This window comes from Rosa chinensis, chromosome 7, assembly GCF_002994745.2.
Source record: "Rosa chinensis cultivar Old Blush chromosome 7, RchiOBHm-V2, whole genome shotgun sequence".
Lineage (NCBI taxonomy): Eukaryota > Viridiplantae > Streptophyta > Magnoliopsida > Rosales > Rosaceae > Rosa > Rosa chinensis.
In genome coordinates this window covers 6214235-6220725 of record NC_037094.1, presented here as the reverse complement: position 1 = coordinate 6220725, position 6491 = coordinate 6214235, and the positions used below count along the sequence as shown (strand labels likewise).

General features: G+C 42.0%; 1 long non-coding RNA gene across 1 annotated transcript; it reads left to right on the top strand.

Moving 5' to 3' along the window:
• Positions 1 to 4698: 4698 nt before the first annotated feature.
• Positions 4699 to 6266, top strand: LOC112180922. Its single transcript, XR_002928556.2, has 2 exons — positions 4699 to 5441; positions 6052 to 6266. It is a non-coding gene; the product is annotated as an uncharacterized LOC112180922 (long non-coding RNA).
• The last annotated feature ends 225 nt before the right edge of the window (positions 6267 to 6491 follow it).

The window sequence follows — 6491 nt, the reverse complement described above, 5'->3', positions numbered from 1 at the left end:
TCATGAATACACATTTGAAATTTGACGTATGACATGAAAGCAGCGAGTTGAATTACTCGTGATCATGAATACATAATTATTATTTAAAGTGTGTCGAGTGGTGAGTGTTGAGATTGTTGGTTGCTACTTGAGTTAAAGGAGTTGAAATTTAATTAATGAACAGTTCATTCTTGTTTACTCATACGAGCTGTAAAACTTACCGGGTTTGGTGTTGTTGCAATCCCGGTACACTATTCAAATTGTGTAGCGGGTAATCCTACAGGTCCGAAGAATCGAGAAGGTGATCAGGCTGCTTAGAGTAGTGGTATTTGAGTTACAGCATTATTGTGAGGTTGCTATACTCTTTTGGAGCTTACATTTATATTTGGAGAGAGTGTGCTGTAATATTAAACTATTGAGGATTTGGTTTATGTATTATTGAGTGATGTGAGGTGTGTTTATTTCTGAGAAAAAAAATTCAGAACGTTTATTTGTAATTGTTATTATTCATGTTTCGGATTTTGAATTGGTTATTCAAAATTTGGGGCGTGACAGTTTGGTATCAGAGCGTAAGGTGCATATTCAGTGATGTGTCAATACCTTCCGAGTGATGGCCCGTCTGCAGCGGATCCCCATCGTGTGCTCTTCGGTATTGGCTAAGTCATTGGGTATGCGTGAGTGTTGGGAGTCGTTTAGGCCGCTAAGTCATTTTAGGAACGTGAATACCTTCCCTGTAGTATTGACTTGGTTAATATGGACTTGTGTATGACTTATACCGTGTTTTAAGTGTTATTTGTGTAGCCAAGCATACTATACTTCTTAGGTGATGAATATTTGAAGGGGTAGTACGTTGAAACGAAAAGTTGTTTTGGAAGTTCGTATTAGAATAAGTTTAGTTTCCGCAGGTTGTAATTTTCAAGGAATAGAAACCTCTAGATTTAACTCTGATGAGTCAGTGAGAATTGTTTTATGGAAGTGAGGTTCTTTTGGATGTTGAAGCATGATGTTGACCTATGCACGTACCTAGTGTGGATACGAGTATTAATCGATTGTAATTTTGCCTTCTTAAGTTGGACATAGTTTTATTTAAGTAAAGGAAATTGATTTTGTGAACTAGTTTTCTTAAGTTTTGGATCGTAGTTTGGAGATGGATTGAAGTGAATTTGAGGTTGTTTTGTGTTTTAAGTTTAAGTAGGCGGGACACTTAAAGTTTTGCAATGGAGTTGATCTTGGTCGGTAATTAATGGAGAGATTTAGGATCAACTCTCTGTAAATGATATTAGACGAGAGTGTGTTTCTGTGGTTGTGGATTTTAGGTGAATTGGTTAAATGCAATTTTGGGTATTGATTTTAGTGACATGGTTGGGTATCCATAGTGGTTCAAGTGAATTACTATGCGATGTGGAGTTTGATTCGGTTTCTGAATCGTGAAACCATAGGGTTTGAATTGTGGTAAGTTTAGTGGAGCAATTAATAGAGGAAATGGTTGAGATTTTATAAGTGTTGTAAGTGTAACTCTAAGGATGTGGGTTTCCTAGTTCACTCAGAAAGTGTTTAGCTTTATTTGTTCCTAATTCTAGCGTCAGAATTATTTGTATTCGGTTTGACTTAGAGGATACTAGCTAGACTACTGTGTGACTAAATTGGTTGTTGGGTTTTGGATTGATTGTCTGTGATACATTATTATGAATGAGGCGTGCAACATAGTTGACGAAGGTTTTGAAAGAGTAAGGAGTGACCAAGGTTCGACCCTTGGTGTCGTTGTTGGTTGTTTAAAGAAAAGACGACATGCATTCAATCTTATTAATTTAGTTAGTTTACAAAAAAAAAAAAAAGAAAAAAAAAAGGGAAGCTACACTATTCTAAGCAAAGTCAGCCGCTCCGGATGGGTTGAGGCTGAGCTCAAGAGAAACAGGAGAGCCACTGTTGTAACCGCCTGAGCCACTGGAATAGTAACCAAAAGCGCTACCTTCCTCGGATGCAGTCTTCGGGTTACCAAGGACGTCCTCACCGTGCACGGGGAACAGAGGAAGAGTCTCGACCTCCTGGTGATCTCCTCCTTGTTGTTCCATGGGAGATTGTCCTCCTGTTGTGCCAAAAGAGGTAGTGCGGGTATTAGTGTTGAAGGGTGAGGAGGAATATGGGTCAACACCATAGCCGACGCATGACCCAAAAGTTAGATCGATTGATCCATCATCACCAGTAGAACCAGTGGAACCAAAGTTGAGATCAATGGACCTACCATCATCAGTAGAACTTGTGGATCCAAAATTGAGATCGAGAGATCCACCAACCCGAACTTTCTGAAATTCCTTCAACTTCTGCCTGTCACGAGCCTTGAGGTTCTGGAACCAAAAGAAGACGTTCTTGTTCTCGATCTGCCCATACGGTTTCAGATGAAGACAGATCTCTTGAATCTGCTCTGGAGTTGGGTACTTGTGACCCTTGTCATAGTAGAGCCCCTGAAGGATTCTTAGTTGAGCTGGTGTGGGAGTCCACCGGTTAGTAGTCGGCCTGATAGGCGTGTTGGCACTACTCCCGGCTGCTTGGTTGCTTCCTCCCTCCTCGGTTGGTTGCTGGGCTTGTAGTTCCAATTGTTGCTGGGTTTGAAGCTCCATTAGCTGCAGAGTTCGTGGTTCCATGGTGATGGGTTAAGGGGATGTGAAAATCGAAGATTAAAGTTGTTGAGTGTTTGAGGGAGATTGTTGTTAAAGGGATTAAGGATGATGATGGTGTGTTGGAGATCTGAAAGTTCAGAGGAATGATGGGATTGAATCAACCTGATGGAAGAGAAGATCGGGAGGAGAAGGATTGAAATCGATGAAAAAGGGATTTGAGTTTGAGAAGAGGAAAGCTGAAGAGTTGAGAGAGAATAGCTAGAACCCGGAAGATTTTTCTTTCCTTTGGAAGTGAACAGTTGCGCTCTCAGAATGCACCTATTTATAGAGCGAGGTGAGCAGATCTCCACCGTTGGATGGGCGATCTCAAAGATTAAATCTACGCGTTGGATTAAAGTCGCCTTGAGACCCGGAAAAGTTGTTGACGTGTGTAGAGCGCGTAGGGGGACAGGATGGATCTCGAGGCGCTGTGGCAGACAGCTTTAGCCGAAAGTGATTTTGACTGCCGTAAATCACGGAAGGGATAAGCCGTGACACAAGTGGGCCGTACTTGGGCCTGTCTCAGATCAAGGCCATCACTGTAGCTGTGGGTGGAGACCTGATGGGCCGAGTTCTGAAACAGTTTTGGATATGATGGGCCAAGTTTCTGAAACATTTTTGGATACGTTGGGCTGGATTTCTGCAACAGTTTTAGGTGTTTTGGGCCGGATTGTTGAAACAGTTTGAAACCGCTTGGTTTAAATAAAAGGATTGGTATGGATAGTAACGTGTGCAGCTCGTGCTCGAGTGGTTGAGTGTGGAGTTTGTGTACAAGAGGTCTGAGGTTCAAACCTCGCCTCTCGTTTATTTTTATTATGTTCGTTTATGACATAATAAGTATAAAATTTGTACACATAATATTAAGCATAGCTTGTGCTCCAGTGGCTGGGGGCAAAGCTTTTGTACAACCAGGTTAAGGGTTCGAAACCTTTCATTCCCTTTTATTTATTTATGTCGCTTATGACATAATAAATATAACACATGTACATATATTAATGAGAGCAGCTCCTGCTTTGGTGGTTGGGAGCAAAACCTTGGTGTAGGAGGTCTCGAGTTCGAACCTTACCTCTTACAAATTTTTTTTGGATCTCGTATTTGCTCGATATACGGATGTATATATGGTCAGTACAGTATACATACAGTATGTAAAGCTTCATACTGTAGCCGAGCCGAAAACAGCCAAACAGTACGGCTAAGCCGAGCCGAGCCGAGTAGAAGGTTAGTGGGCCGAGTTTTTGGCCCAAATTGGTTTGGGCCTGTTCGAAATGTGGTTGGTTCAGTTTCTTTGGCCCAATTGGCCAGCCTTAGTGCTTAGCCCAAGGAGTGAGCAAGCCCAAGCCATCATCACTGTTGAGTGAACAAGTGCTAGTGGACCCTTCCTGAGCCACAAGAAAGCCCAAGTGGCCCATAATGAATGAAAAGACGTTGTGGAGGTGTCTATTTATTTGTTTTAAACTCTTGATTTAGTGAAGCGTTGTTTTCTACACTTTGCTTTGTGAGAGTGGTTACTGTACTTGTATGCTAGTACAGGATGACGATCTGTGTGAAAACAACTATATGTGCAATGCCACGTGGTGATTTGAGTGTAGGTTGCTTAAGGCAATTGTTGTGTTGTAATTTTGAGAAATGATGCGATGAAGGAATGTCATGTTGATGACTTAAGTGGGAATGAGGATTTCATTTGAGGATTCTTGTTGTGTGGGTTACATTAGTGAAGAATTGATTAAGTTACCATTGGGATATGACCTTTGTGGTTAGAACTATTCGTATCTGGGGTATTTTTGTGAAGAGATTTCGTAGGAAAGAGGTTGATCTTGTGAAGGTGCTGTGGAGTCATCACGAAGAGGGTGATGCATCATGGGAGTTGGAGTCTGACATGAGGAAAAGGTATCCCCAGCTATTTGGCGACGAGTGTGCCTGAATTTCGGGACGAAATTCCTTTAAGGAGGGTAGATTGTAATAACCCCATTTCTTTAATCAAAGCAAACAGTGTGCTTTACTTTCATGATTCGATTACTTTAACTTTAATGATTATGCTGGGTTAATTGTTTGTGTTGATCGACATTGCCGACACTCTCTCTCTCCCTCTCTCCCACTCACACTCTCACCCTCTCTATCAGCCGAACCCAGCAAGAAAAACAGAGCAACCATTTACCTGCAGACCTCTCCCTCCAGTAGCTTCGCCTAGACCTCGCGCAGCCGCCGGTGGCATCCTTGCGCCGCAACATGGACTGTAGTGACGGCGGAGGACCTAGCTCCGTTTGAGCCGATTTCGAATCAATCTCAATATCTTGAGCTACAAGCCACCAATACTCTTGATTCTGGGCTCATATGATTCGCATAAACTTTCTGAACAAGCACCAGGAAGGATCGGACCTGGATAGAGCGATTTCACGTTCGTCGGAGCTCGACCGGTTTTCAATCGAAAACCAAACCTTTCGATCGAGATATCTCGAGCTACAGACCATCATTTCTTGTGATTCTTGCGCTGGTAAACTCATATTGAAGTTCTGAACAACTATCATGAAGAGATCGAAGCAAGTTATTGAAGTTTTTACGTCGGAATTCAAGCTCGCCGGATTCTGGAATTTTTCCGGCCACTGAAGCTTTCGATCGTGATATCTCGAGTTGTAGAACTTCGTTTTGGGTGATTATTGAACGAGTGAGTTAATCTTGATGTTCTTAACAACTATCCAGAAGGAATCGAGGCCAAAAGATGAAGTTTTTACGTGGAAAAATCGGTTGGACGGTTTCTGCAAATTTCGCCGGTTTCTGGAAATTTTCCGGCCATCACGACTGTTTTAGGTAATTTCTCCTACTTCCGTTCATTTTCAGACTTTGTGCTAGTTATGAAAGTTGTTAAGCTTGATGAGGTGAAGAGGAGCAGCCCGGCCCCGACACCATTGGCGGTGGTCGGCGGCGGCTCTGTCCAAATTCCGGCGGCCCTTTTCCGGCCACCTTCGGGGGTCAAAAATGTGTTTTCTTTACATTTTTAGGTTCTACGTTTCAATATGATCGTATGCATATATAATTTATAATTTTTGGATATCGTATGATTTAGTTATGAATTTTACGATTTCGATCGATTTCGATCGTTCGATTTGTGATCTGTGAAGATCGGACCGTTCGATGGACTTGTAGTTTTGATATGTTGATCGTATGATTGTCCCAGTGACTTTGTGTGGTCACGGGAGAAGATCCGACCGTTGGATCTTCGTATAATTGTGAAATAGTGGTTTGAAGGGCGATTCGTGAGAATCCGACCGTCATATTTTCGTATAAATTTGTGAAGATGATTGTAAGGACGATTCAGGAGGATCCGACCGTTGGATCATCATTTAATTTTAATCCGACCGTTGGATTGTCGTTTGAGTATGTTTTGAGTTATTGGCTAAGTTAAGGTCATGTTGATTAGGTGATTGGCGGTCTTCCTAGGGTGAGCTGTTTCGGTGTGTTTTGTGTTAAAGTGAAGACGCAGCGGGAATATCAAGGTGAGTAAACCTCACATGGTTCATATTACGAACCAAATGTCTTTAATTACCTTGTTTATATTGTGAGTAAAGTGAAAATGCGTATGGAAATACAATATATCATGTTATTGTTGATTTTATTGTGAGAAAGCATAAGTGAGTCGAGGTGTAACATTTGAGTCATATAGGATGACCTTTAAAATGTTTTGATCTACGGTTTGGTCACCAGTGGTGACAGAGGCAAGGTCTTCGTAAGCGTGAACCTTGGCCCAGGTGACACATTACGAATGATTCAGTTAGAGCTCTAGTCTGTCTGCCGTGGTATGACATGAAAGCAGCGAGTTGAATTACTCGTGATCATGAATACAGTATGACATGAAAGCAG